Source organism: Coffea eugenioides, chromosome 7, assembly GCF_003713205.1.
Source record: "Coffea eugenioides isolate CCC68of chromosome 7, Ceug_1.0, whole genome shotgun sequence".
NCBI classification, from domain to species: domain Eukaryota; kingdom Viridiplantae; phylum Streptophyta; class Magnoliopsida; order Gentianales; family Rubiaceae; genus Coffea; species Coffea eugenioides.
Window position 1 is genome coordinate 17,460,301 of NC_040041.1, and position 14,782 is coordinate 17,475,082.

Genomic DNA, 14,782 nt, shown 5'->3' on the forward strand with positions numbered 1-14,782 from the left:
CGTTGCGAATGAAACACAGAAACCTACTTCTAGAATTCTGTCCGAATTTTCAATATTTGAAAATATTCTAACAATCCCCTACTGTTTTCAACATATTGAAAGTTTCTATGGATCATTGAAAAATTCTAATAATCTATGCATAAATAATGGTATCTTTCGATTGAACCACCATCTTAGTGTTAATTGATTATAACTTGTTATTACTACTTGGTAGACAAGCTTTGAACCTAAAGTATAAGCAACAAGCCACATAAATTAACACACACAAATTCATTTCTCTTCAATTTGTATATTCGACTGATACATTAGATCTTATATCCTTATACTTTCATGAACGTGTTCAAAGTTAAGTCCTAAACTTTGTAAATGCCACCAATCCAACATTCATATAGGCAAGCTCTTAATGCCCCCACCATTTGTAGCATTTTACAAGACTTGTTAAGAACTGTAAGTTCAACCTTCCAATTTCAAGCGGAAAAAATCACACTGCGCATTCTAGGATGTTTTGTAGTGTTCAAACCACTATCAATGTATTTTTACTCATTGAATTCAAGGCTAGTTGTTATAACTAGTATTGAATTGAGGTTCCATTATTAGTGATTCATGGATTCGATTTCAACTTCATTCCTTTAGATGTTCTAACCATTACTTCCTTTGTTAATCTTTTGGTTAAACGATCAATCAGGTTCACTTTTGATCTTACAAGATCTATGGTTATCACACCATTCGTGATCAAATCTCTTACTAAACTATGCCTTAATCCAACATGTCTAGATTTGCCATTGTACACTTGTCTATAAACTTTAGCAAGTAAAGCAACACTATCACAATGTATGAAAATTGGTGAAATTACCTTTGGCCACATTGGTATCTCGTGTAGCAAATTTCGTAACCAATCGGCTTCTTTACTAGCTGAAGTCAAAGCTATAAATTCAGCTACCATGGTGGAGTCAGTTATGCATGTTTGCTTCTTTAATGCTCAAGAAATCACTCTTCCACCTAACATAAAGACCCAACCACTCGTTAAAGAATGATCATCTTTATTGTCATCCAACTAGCACTCAAATAACCTTCCAATACTGAAGGATAGCCACTATAGCAAATGCCATAATCTTTGTTATGTTTTAGATACCTCAAGACTCTAGCACCGATGTTGTTTGCTTGGATTGATTGTGTATATACTTAACACGCCTATAGCAATAGCGATATCTGGCCTTGCACATGTCATTGTATATATCAAGCATCCAATCACTTTGGCGTAATCCAATTGAGACACAGGATCACAAACATTTTAACAGAGTCAATTTTTGGATTAATAGGAGTTAAGGCAGGTTTACAATCTTGATAATTGAAATGACTTAGAATCTTCTCAATGTAATGAGATTGTGAAAGAAAAATTTGTATGTAATAAGATTGTGAAAGAAAAATTTGTCCTTACTCTCTCTTAATTCTTATTCCTAGCATAACATCGGCCACCCCCATATCCTTCATTTCAAACTTACATGATAGCAACTTTTTGGTCTCACTGACTTGTTCTAAGTCAATACCAAAGATTAACATATCGTCCACATACAAGAAAATAACGATTCCTTTACTACTCGTATACTTGTTATTTATACATTTGTCCAATTCATTAATCTTGAACCCACTAGCAAGTACTCCCTCCGTCCCATTGATAGTGTCATACTTTCCTTTTTGGGCTGTCCCAAAATATTTGTCATGTTTGACATTTCAAACTATTTTAAGCTATGAATTTCCATTTCTGCCCTCCATTAATGGTGTGATAATGCATGTGCTAGTTGGCCCACAAATTGATGTGTGGTCCCAAAGGACATCCAAATATTCCAACTTGTACCATATTTGACTTTCGGCTCCAGCAACAAAGTTCCGACTCCAGCCAAATTCATCATGAAGAATGTGCACATGGCTCTTTTAAACTTCAATTGAAAACTGGTTTTGTTATCAAGAGGATCATTTCGATTTTTTGCAAGAAATAGAATATCGAGATGATTTAATTAGTGATTTTCTTTTGAAAGCTTTCAAATTTTAAATTATTTTCATACGCACTAATTTGTTAAGAATGATCAACTTTCACAAAATAAATTCATATTGAAAGCAAGAAAAAAGTGTAAAAAATAGGTGAATAATTTTAGATTGATCCAAAAACTAAATGAGCAAAATAATAAGGCATGTTACTCTACTTGGAGAAAAAAAACTACACTTACTACCAAATTTAATTTAAACGTAGTCTATGGAAGTGTCAGTTCCTTTCTTTTTTTTTAATGTTTCAAAACTCAAAAATGCAAAAACAGATATTCTACTACCAAATAGCAAAAGAATGCAAACCAATATGCACTATTTTCACTTTATAGAATAATGCTATTGACAGTTTCAAAAACTCCAACAAAAGTAGTGTTTCAATGTTTATACATGTACATAGCTTCACTCAGCATTGCACATTTTCCCTTTTGTACAAAAATCAGCACTACTACTACTAACGTCAAGCTAACTTTACTGAGCTATTCTAAAATCTTGTAAAGTGAAATAAAAGCAGTCAATGAAAAACCACTAGTACATAAAAGTGCTTCTATATTCTTTGCCCAATCAAAAGCTTGCACCACAAAATCAAAAGGGTTGGATTGCTTGACTTCAACCATCTGCCAAAAGATGAGATAGGACACAATTTAGTGATAAACAACAAATAAAGATGCTCCAGAGCAAAGTGAACAAGAATAGCTAGACAAATGAACATTGAGTACATGTACATTTTGCACATTAGAACACCCATACCATTTTGTTCAAAACACATGATTAGTAAAGTTTAAGTACCTACAAATATGAAAATAAGGAACACTAGTTAGTTTAAACAACCATACACACAAGAAATTAGAGATAAAAAATCTTAAAAAACAAAAAAGCTTTATAAAATCTTACCTGTCCAATGAAGATAATCACGCTTGCATATGACTTAGAACTTGATTCACAAGTTCTTTTTCACATTCTATTTGCAGTGGAAGACAACTTTCTTTCATTAAATGGTGCTTCCCAATGTGTGGCACTTTATAGTTATTTCCCCCAAGATTTTTCATCACCTCTACCATACATGATTGCAATGTTAAGAAAACATTGTTTAGACTTTCACTTGATAATTGATCAAATGACTTTTCCACAGCAAGAATTAGCTCATCAATTGACAATGGTGCTTCTTGATGTTGCAAGGATTGTATAGCTCTAAAATATCCCAAGTCAAGAACATTCATGTCCGGACTATTAGGAGGCTGAAATGACAAGTGAATATCAAATCCATCTCTAGAAGCAGCTTCAATAAATACAGGATCAGTGGGATTAATATGTGGTTTTGCATTATCCTGTTGGATCAAAATTTCAGTAACACTACCACCATCCCGTGGCCATTTAGCATGTATTGCAGGCAAAACCTGTTCAATTAAACATCTCCTATATACTTCCTTGGTCACTGACAATATTGGCTTAGTTTCTAATGTACCTGCCATACGATTTTTACTACTCCTCTTTGCTGGTTCTTTGAATACAAAAGGAAAAATCCCAATTTTTCCATCAAATGTTGGGTTACCAGAGCAGTCAAAACGTGGTCGAGCAACAGCAGCTAGGAACATAACTTTCACAATGAACTTTTTGCTCTTACATGTCCTAAGAGGTTCTTCTTCTTGAGGATGAAGATAATATTTTTCACATTCTTTAGTCATGTAAAACCACTTTTCATCAATATGCACAACATTGAACATACTCATAAATGTTGGATTGCTGTTGAGACTTTCTGGTTCAAGCATTGACAAGCAAAAGTTAAGCCTTACTTGCTTATTCTGATCTGTCAATTGTGGTTTGAGTGCATTTGAGTGTGGCCTTATAGCACCTTCTTTAATTCGTCGGTGAAGGGTTGATTTGGACACTTTCATTTCACTGGAAAGTGACCTGATATTTGTCCGGCGCCGGAGAGGAATTGCCATGATCAAAGTAAAATCAATATCCACTCGTTTTCTTCCGCATCTTTTAGGAAACCTGCGTGATACATCAACTCTTCCATCTGTAGAAGTAATTGCTGCTAGCTTCCAAATTCTCTGAACTGTCCTAATACTTGTTTTAAATAGGCTTGCAATGTTCCTGATGGTTCCTCTTTTCAATTTACCGCAATTACTTTCCTGTAATAAAGCTTCAAAAATCATTTGCCTTTCTTGATTAGTTAATCTCTTCGTAGAATTATTAGTTTCAACATCATTAAAAGTATCCATATTTCTTTTAAGAGTCACCTTTGAAACATTGTGTAAAAAAAAAAAGAAACAGAGTGTTAAAACAAAACAAACGGACTGCATATATAGAGGTACAAGTTAGTGTACAATTCCATTAAATATTTTAAAATAGGCATTTCAAGACTAATTTTTGGAGTAATCCGCCAAAATCTAAATTTTCAGTAAATAATTTGGCGGCAAATCTTTAAGAAATTATAGACAAAATAATCAATAAATAAACATTACAAAAGTTTAAAAGATCCAGCCTTTCTTACATGAGAAAAGAGAAAAAAACCATTAAAAAGAAAGAATAAAAGACAGTTAACTAACCTTTTAATCTCATTTGTTATCAACTATGGATTAGCAATCAACTTCATATCCTTCCAATGCTTCTCTCTTGAACTGGAGCACCAATATTGTAATCAAAGGTGAAAACTTTCAAGTGAATATGGAGTATGAGAAGAGGGAATTTATAGTTATTCCAGAGAAATTATCGTAGCTTAAATTTGCAGCAATTGAAGAATGGCTAACGATGGAGAATCAGAGAAGATTTTAGTAGTAGGCGGTGATGAATGTCTGCTAGAAGAAGGAAACAGTTTCTGTGGCAGCAATTGATAAGGAAACGGTTTTTGTGGCTGAAACAAAGGATTGGTTTTTGGTGGGTCCCATTTTGACCCATTTGCTTTGGATGAAGAAGATTTTGATAAGGAAATGAGTTTTTGTTTTTGGTAGCCGAAACAATGGAATGCTTTTGATGGGTCCCTCTTTGACCAATTTATTTCTTGAGCCTGTCGGTGAATGTGAAGGGCAAATTTGGAACCCACGAGTTTACAAACAAGTGGATTTTACTGTGCATAAAAAGCGCTGCTTCCCAAGCGCGACAGAGTTTACGGGACGGAGGGAGTATTACTTAGTCAAATATTTGGTTCCATTGTTTTCGAACTTGTTTTAATCTGTACAAGAACTTTATAACTCTACATACTTTGTGCTCTTGCTCAGGTACTACAAACCCTTTAGGTTGTTTCTGTACACTTCTTTATCCAATTCACCATTAAGAAATCCTGTCTTGACATCCATTTGGTTGATTACTCATTTTTGGATTGAAGCTATCGCAAGTAGCACCCTTATGGTAGCTATTCTAGCTACTGGCGAGTAAGTATCAAAATAATCAGTGTCATGTTTTTGAGTAAACCCCTTGGCAACTAATCTAGCCTTAAACTTGTCTATGGTTCCATCCACCTTCAATTTCTTCTTGAAAATTCATTTGCAATCAATTGGTTTGGAACCCGGTAGTAAATCCATTAACTCCCAAGTTTTATTGACCATAATTGAGTCCATCTCATCATTTATAGCTTCTTTCCAAAATGAAGCATCATGTGACTTCATTGCTTTATCAAATGTTTTAGAATTGGCTTCGATATTAAAGCAATAAGTAATACTATTACTTATTTCATACCTTGTCCCTTCTACATGTAGGGATCGAAGACAACCTAAGAGGGGGTAAATTAGGTAATTTAAAAACTAATCAAGTTATGAGACACCTTTTTGGCTCAATATGAAATTTACCCTCTTTTCTAGATGACCACTCAATTGATCAGTTAATAAGAAAGCAAGATTGCTTGTGAGTAGAACAGATGAGCAGTTTATATTTGCAGGATAGTAAATAGTAGGGAAAGAATAGCAAACCAAATTCCAAACTCCTCTTGAGCTTGAATATTACTTTATTGAGCAAGCTTCTTCAAGTTGATCAAATACAACCAATCTTTGTGTACAAAGGAATGATTACTTCCTCTTTGCCCCAAGCCACACTTGGTCAAGTTAGGAAGTTTTACTATCACTCGGATAACCCTCACAAAGTTACACTATTGAAGTATTTTTCTCACACAAGAAAAGCTTATATGAAATTTACACAACTAAGAGTACAAATCTTCTTTAAAGAGTATTTTCTCACTAAAACTACTCTTGATCTTTCGTATTCTCAATATGCAAAAGTTCTTTGAAAGTTGTTAACTATGCACTATTTATATGAGACCAAAAAGTGTCCCATTAATGCTTCCAACGGATAGAAGACAGCTAAAGAGTCTACTGGCCGTTGGGAGTGTCGGACGTCCGGTCCATCCGAAATTTGCACCCGACAATAGGCAGTGAGTTTGAGGGAACTTCTTTAATTCTATCGGATATCCAGTGTCTTTGATACTTGCGTCCGAAAGCAGATGATCATTTTGAGAAGTTTTCTTCAGTTCTTTCGAACGTCCGGCACCTACACTGCTTTGCGTCCGAAGATCCGCATACTTTATCGGACGGTCGGTGCTCTGATGTTTAGCGTCCGAACGAGGTCAGTGAGCTAGAGGGAATGTCTTGATTCTTTCGGACGTCTGGTGGTGGAGTTCTTCATGCGTCCAAAGTTGCGCAATGATTATCGGACATCCAATACTGTCTTCACAAGCATTCAACAGCTTTCGTTTTCCTTTATCTTCTTTCAATTGCACTTGTTCTTAAAATCCTATCCCTTCAAGGCTGAAAGGATTTCTTAGAAAAGATATTAGTACTATCCATTTGTTTTGTAAACATCAAAAGACAAAGATCAAGATCAACACTACAAGGTAAGTAACAAATTCTAAGCCAAAAGACTTCACATTTGTAGCTCTTTTGCTCCTTCTTGGTTCAATGATTTTTTTTTCATCATTTAAGCTATCTTTAGGTGATTCATTATAGTTTAACACATTGTCAATTTCTTTAGATATAGGGATGAATTTTTGCTCATCAAAAATAGCATCTCTTGATTCAATGATTGTGTTCATTGATATTGAATCATTAGATTCTATTACTATGAATCTATAGGCCTTGCTTTTTTGTACATATCCTAAGAAAATGCACTCAACACCTCTTTTATCTAATTTCCTTTTTTTAGATTCAAGAACTTTGACAATGGCTCTACAACCCTAAACTCTCAAATATCTGAGATTCAGCTTTCGTTTGTACCAAAGTTCATAAGGAGTTATAGAGCTCCTTTTATTTGGAACTCTATTTAATATGTAACAAGCCGTAAGTACAGCTTCTCTCCAAAACCTTGACTTAAACTAGAATTTGATAGCATTGCATTCACCATTTCCATAACTACTCTATTTGTTCTTTCAACCACACCGTTTTGTTAAGGTGTGTATAGAGCGGTGACTTCATGCTTAATACCATTGGACTCAAAAAATTTCTTTTGATAATACTCACCACCACGGTCGGTTGTTAAACATTTAATTAAATTGCCACATAAAAATTCTACTTTTATTTTGTATATCTTAAACATATGTCTGACTACATCTTTTGAATGTAACAAATATGCAAAACAAAATCTAGTGCAATCATCAATAAAGGTGACAAAATACTTGTTTCCTCACAAACATACAGTACCATGCAAATCACAAATATCAATATGAATAAGATCTAATTTGTTTGTTTTCCTTTCAATCTTTCGAAATGGCTTTCTAGTTATTTGTTAACATGCATGTTTTACATTTACCATCCTCCTTTTGGAAACATTTAGGCATGAAATCAAGTTCGATCATATCATGTATCCTCCTATAATTAACTTGTCCAAACCTATTATGCCACAAAGTGGTAGTAGACTCAAGCACATAAGCAAAAGAAATATTCTTATTCAACTTATTAATAGGCATGACATTTAGTTTGAACATGCCATTACATATATAGCACTTGCCTACAAACATACCACCCCTGAAAAGTTCAAACTTATCAACCCCAAATACAAGTTTAAATCCAAAATATTCATCAAACTACCTAAAACGAGATCCTTTCTCACTTTTGGAACAAACAGTACATTTGTAAGAGTTACAACATGTTTAGATGTAAACTTTAAATCTACTTTCTCAACCCCTTTAATAGGAGTAGTCACTATATTGCCCATGTATACAATGGGTTGTTCATCATCACTTCTTTCAAAGACTTGAAAAAGTCCTTGTTCTTGCATATATGGTAGCTAGAACCAGAATCAATCCACCAAGAAAAATTTTCCTCAACCATATTGAGCTTAGAAATCATAGTCACAACACTCTTTACTTATTTGTTTGAAAAATCGGGGTTTTCCATCTTCTTTTTGTTTTTTTTTTTTTTGAGAAGCTTGCATTCATATTTGAAATGCCCTTCAGGTAGAACAAAAATCAATCCATCAAAAAAAAATTTCCTCAACTATGTTGACTTCAGAAATCATAACCACAAGACTCTTTACTTCATTGTTCGAAGAATTGGGATTCTCCAGTTTCTTCTTTTTTGAGAAGCTTGCATTCATATTTGTAATGCCCTTTAGGTAGAACTAGAATCAATCCACTAAGAAAAATTTTCCTCAACTATGTTGACTTCAGAAATCATAACCACAAGACTCTTTACTTCATTGTTCGAAGAATTGGGATTCTCCATCTTCTTCTTTTTGAGAAGCTTGCATTCATATTTGTAATGCCCTTTCTTCTTCCAATGATAGCATTTCCCCTTTTTCTTCCTTTTCTTGTTGTTGTTGGATTGATTCTTCGGTTGATTGGATTTGTTGTTACCCTTGGACTTGCTTGTTTGTCCCTCTTCAACCATGTTCACTTTGGAAGTAGGATCTTTGTTCTCCTACATTCTAAACTCTTCCCCAACACAAAAAAAAAAGTTAGCAAAACTTTCAATAGTGATTTCTTCCTTTTTGTGTTTGAGATCTCTCTTGAAATTGTTCCAAGTGGATGCTAGTTTGTGAATTATGAAACTAACAACAATTGTTTCATCCATGAACATATTGTGTTGAGAAAAATGATTAAACATCTTTTCAAGTTCATCAAATTGATTCATAACATGCCTCTTGTCTATCATTTTATAATTAAAGAAAGTAGAGACAAGAAATTTCTTACTTGTTGTTTCTAACTTGTCCCAAAGTTTCTTGGTTATTGTCACCGAATGATAGACATCAAAAAGCTCATTTCTCATTATATTGAGAATGTGTCCCCTACAGATCTTATCATCCATGTCCCAATTTTGCCTATTGTGGATGTCATCCAACATCTCTTCTTCATCATTTGTTGCAAGGCTTAGAGTAGTTAGAACGTACACCACTTTGAGGGCCACAAGAAGGAAATGCACTTGCTTCTTTCAATAAATGAAATTGCCTTCATCGAAACGGTCAAGTTTAACAATATTGGAAGCCAAATCTTTTATAGTGCTTGCCATTTCAAAGGAAGAATAGAGCCTTAATATTGTTACAAAAGCAACAAAGAGAATACTATAATATGGCTGCAAAACTGACAAGAAAAAGGCTTCACATCGTGATTACAAATCACTTTCCTTAACCCTTTATTCGTTCACTATAATATGCAAAAGATCAAGGATGAATATCCTCTAGGATAAGATGAAATTTGGTTGCAAAACTCTGCACTAAGTTGTTACAACCCCCAGAACAAAGAAGAGAAATGCAATATTTTTCTAGAGTTTGTAGATCTTTTTTGTTTACAACCAAAAGACCACAAATTGGCCCATATAAATAAGGTTTCATATCTCCTAAACAGTTATTAATCATTAGAAATATGTATGGAGTAGTATTTCTTCAAATGACGGTTGGAACCCGTTACGAATGAAACGGAGAACGCTACTTCTAGAATTTTGTCCAGATTTTCAATATTTGAAAATATTCTAACAACCTAAATATGGTAGTGGCGGCCATGGTAGAGGTGGCATTTAATTTATTAGTGTAGAGATAATCGAGATAAGAGAGCTTTTACGAAAACTGGAAGCAAGTGCTTCAAACAACCCTTGTTTGTGCTCCTTTATCTTTCTAATCCGCTCTCGCTGGAAGGGAATCTATTTCAGCAAGTTCCATCGGGTGACTCGCTTGAAGCTGGGGTGCGTCTGGTGGTCTTGTACATAAGAGAAAGGCAACGCTTACTTTTAGTACCTTTTTCATCGAACAAGAAATATCCTAAAAAAGGAAAGGTAATGTCGGTATCTGAGAAGAACGTATCTCCAGAATATTAAGGTTCTTTGTTGCCTCTTGATTTTTGTTTTCCTTTCAATATTTATTTCTGTGATTTCTTTCCTGAAATTTTCTCCCGCTTGCATCTAAAATTCTAAGCAAATATCTATTTAATTTTTCCCGAAATTTCTATTCAAGTTTCCTGTCTTGTTAAAAGTGTTGCTGCACGTTTACATTTGGAGGAGTTCATGTGCACTTCTATTGGTAGTTCATCAAAATTTTATGCTTGTACTCGTCTCCAAGGAAATGTGACGGGATTTTTTTATATCAATGCAAGTTTAAATCCAATTTTATACCCGTTGACTGCAAGTATACAGGCCGAAATCGTAATGTAGGGTATGTATCGGGTCGATCCCACGAGGAGCAATTTAAACAAGTACTACGCCCTTATTTTCTCTATTATTTAGACTTACAATAAATCTGAGCAAGAAGATTATAATGCTATTTGATAAGTGACTAATTTACGTAATAATTGTATAACATTTTATATTATTTTTAGTCACTTTGGTTATATTATTGGAAGAAAATGAATCATTTTGGCTATAATTAGTGAAAAAATGCTTTTAAAGTGATTAAATTAGATTTTTTATCACTTTTTACTTGGATTTTTGCATTTTGACAGTTTTGACATATTTTCGTATTTTGGCTATAACTTGAGCTACAATGATCGGATTGAGATGATTCTAGAACCAATTTGAAGATAAGAGATAGATCTACAACTTTGGTGAAGACATCTGAATCCAGTTTGGAGGTTTTCCAAGTCAAAAAGCCGAATTACAGTAACTAATTTCATTTGGTCGAAGCTGAAACAGGGCAATGAACAGTCAAGGGTATTTCGATCATTTCTCAGCCCACACAAATCCAAATGAGGTGATTCTTGATGCATTGGAAAGCTAACTCAAAGGACTACAAGTTTCATGTTTGGTCAAGAGCTAAATCAGCTTTTATCATCAAGAAAAGTTCCGTTGAAATTGATGAAAAATCGGAGCAGAGCAGAAAATTGAACAAAAGTGCACCAAAATGTCACTATAGCAATCCGGCCGGATTTCTGGCCGGATTGTGGTCAGAGAAGGCTGCTCTTTACGCAGAAAACTTATTTTCACCTCTAACAAGTCACATGCAATGCCAGACATGTGAGAACTACTTTGCAGCTGTAAAAGGGTGGTGTATGCCTCATTTTCTTGACTTCTTTCATCTTTATATAGCCAATACTTGCAAGATTGAAGAGAGAAAAGAGAGACATACGGGAGAACTTGGAGAGTGCAAAAATGTAGCTCTTTCATCTTCTGAGTATTAGGTTAGCTTAGTGTAGACTAGTATAGTTTATCCATTCTTGTAGATTGACTAGATTAGGATGAAGATGGAGATGAAGAAGGAGGAGTTGAAGTTCAAGTGACATGGGTTATCTCTTCTCCAACTCTTTATCTTTTGTACTTGATTCCAAGTTTAATTAATATACAAGTTCTGAATTTTGTGTTTAATATGTATCTTTAAAGTTTATGCCTTGGGTTTGGTTGAACTTTCTATGATTGTTAGTGTTTATTATTTGGTTATTTGATTGCTATGATTTGAGCAAGTTATTTAGCACTTTGGCTCTTTAAATCATGATTAATCTGGTACCATTAATTGTGATCATCTAAGATGTTGTTTCTGCAATGAAAATTGAAATTTAACACTGGTTCAAGAAGTACTAAACATAGGGAGTACACTCACGAAAGTAGAGGTGCACCTATATGATTTTAAGTGATTCATTTCATGTAATTTCACTGAAGAAATGAACTTGTAGCTAATTTCATAACCATGAGAATAGGTATGGATTAGTTATGAGTATAATTGATTCACTACGAAAGTAAGTTTCATATGCATGAGGAAATTACACCATAACTAACCTAGATAGTAGTATTCAATGATCCAAATATAGCACTTGTATGAGTAGTTAGAGATACCACAACCTAAGGAGCTTTCATTTGTTATTTTCTTGCACAAGTTCAGTAGGTTTTACTTGTTATAATTCATTGATAGTCTAAATAATAGAGAAACTTTAGTAGTGCCGGTAATTGCAATCTTCGTTGTGGGATCGACCCTTAATACCCTATACTCGTTCACGATTCGTATACTTGCGATAAATCGCGTGTGGGGTATTTAGGAATTATAAATGTAAAACTTGATTGTGGATGAACTAATTGTGTATGTATACCCCGCACACATCATTATTGTCTACAAATCTGGTTTAATAAATGCTAAATGCAAATGGAGAAATTTCACTAAAGATTGAATCTAGGGATGTAGATTCCACTTATGGCATAAACAACATAAATGAATAGATTTACCTCTTGTTATTATTCTTGTTTAATCCGGAATTCATTTCCAATATTACCAAATCTCATTCTCATGATAAAATGGCCTAGAGCAATCCAGTTTTCCCTATTTTCATGGTGAAATACTAGTTCTACTCTATTTTCCTTCATGAAATGCTAGATAATCTACTTAAGTGTACATATATTTTCATGAACATACAACTCAAGCTCTACTCATGTTTTTCCATTGTTACTATCAATTCTCATTGACTAATAACAACTATAAACATGCTATTGGTGATCAAACAACAACAAGTAATTACAACTGCACAAATAGACAAGTTAATACAAGATATAACAAGTGTAACTCACATTCAATTCATATCATTTAGTCATAAGTTTCATCTACTCCCTAGATAAAGAAATTTAGCTACTCATGAATGATGTAACAATCAAACTCACAAGTTTATTAATGCAAAATATCATAAAGTACAAGTACAAGAAATATAAAGAAAAGCTTAGCCAATTAATGGTGAAGCCCTCAAATTTCTGCTATGTCTTGTACAAGATGATTACAAGTGAAGTCTCCAAGTGATTCTTCAAGAACTTCTAGCTAGAGAGAACTTCTTACAAGAGGAAAAACTCCCTACGTATGGTCCCTTAGCTTCCCTCTGTGTCTCTGCATAAAAGGTGGTGGAAAGCACCTTTTTTCTCCTTCATGATTCTAACAACTAAGATTTTGTTAAAGAAAGTCAAAAGACATGTTGTTTTGACTTGTCAATAACTCATTTTGTCTTCTATTTTGTTGCAGAAGCATGTGCCTCCGAATTCTCTCACCCAAGATAGCTGGAAAGTTGTGTGAAAAGTGAGAAAAATGGTTGTGCCACTTGCAGAAGAGAGAGGCATATCCGACCCTCGGATCCGAGGGGTGCAAAACGATCCGAGCTCGGATCAAGGCTGATCCGAGGCCTTTCTCTTAATGATCTGAGCTCGGATCGTTTGGCCTCGGATGCACTGCTCCAGAAGTATAGACGAGGGCTTGGATCTCCCTCTATTCACACGGATCCGAGCTCAAATCCGTGTTGGTCAATTTCTAGTTTTTCACTTCTTTCCTTTTTTCTTCATTTTTGCTCCTAGTTTCTTGTGTACTTTATCCTCTGGACGATCCTTACATTTCCTTCATCTCGTGTATGAATTTCATATATCCTTCACAATTTCACAAAATTAACGCGTTAATCGACTGATTTATCAAGTTTTGAACACTTAAGCAATATTTAAGCAATTATCATCAAAAGAATTCAAATATGGCTTTAATCTTCTCAAAACCTACCAAAAGTTCATGCCAAACTTGTACAAAATGTACGTTAAATATTCACTTATCAAAATGCATTGCCTTGCTTTAGCTAAAAATGAGATTGTCAGTGACAATGTTTATTGCAAAATCATAATGTTAGATGTTCTTCAAAAAAGATCCTTTTACACTGATGTTGAATTTTATAAGCCCCTGGAAAAATGGAAAGTTAAGAAAGTTATTTTGACAATAACATCACTGTTATTTGAGATATTTAGGAGGATTGGTTATCCTTTTAGACAAATTTTCTTGCTAGAACGTGGTCTCCTATGGTTTTTGGCATGCTTCTTTGGTATTCTATGGATTTTATCTATACTTGGAGATTTAAGTGAGATTGAGTGGCTTTAACTTGTATAGACATTTTGCCTTTATATTAACAAGATGCTAACTTAGGATTCACTTTTGTTTTTATCTTTGTTGACTATGGAAGATTTATGTCGTTATTAACCTCTTAAGGACAGAACAAGTACATAGGATGTCTAATAACCTTCTATATAAGAAAGGTATATTCTTCTAATTCTCCTGTAATAACTATTTTAGGTGATTTTATTTTTCCAAATGAAATCCACTTTTTCTCCCATTTTGTACTTGACTCAGCAAAAAGAGAAATCAAATTCTGATTTAATTCTGTGTAATATTTTTGCCCTCTGTGCTATGCAAAGCTTCTTTACTTGCTATCCTTACAGCCTAAAGCAATATGCATGTGACGAAAGCGATATTTCTGCTCCGAAGAAGGTTGATGTATCTGCTTTGCATTTCATTGTTCAATTGTTCTGCTGTGAACAGAAGCCAAGTTATATGTTTCAGACTGATTGTGCCTTTTTCTTCCTAATTTTTCGTATCCCAGGACATTTTACAT

At 34.1% G+C, this 14,782-nt stretch overlaps 1 long non-coding RNA gene across 1 annotated transcript; it reads right to left on the reverse strand.

Moving 5' to 3' along the window:
- Nucleotides 1-2,339: 2,339 nt before the first annotated feature.
- Nucleotides 2,340-3,175, reverse strand: LOC113778573. Its single transcript, XR_003469290.1, has 3 exons — nucleotides 2,935-3,175; nucleotides 2,791-2,829; nucleotides 2,340-2,657 (listed from the first exon to the last, which is right to left on the reverse strand). It is a non-coding gene; the product is annotated as an uncharacterized LOC113778573 (long non-coding RNA).
- Between the last annotated feature and the right edge of the window lie 11,607 nt (nucleotides 3,176-14,782).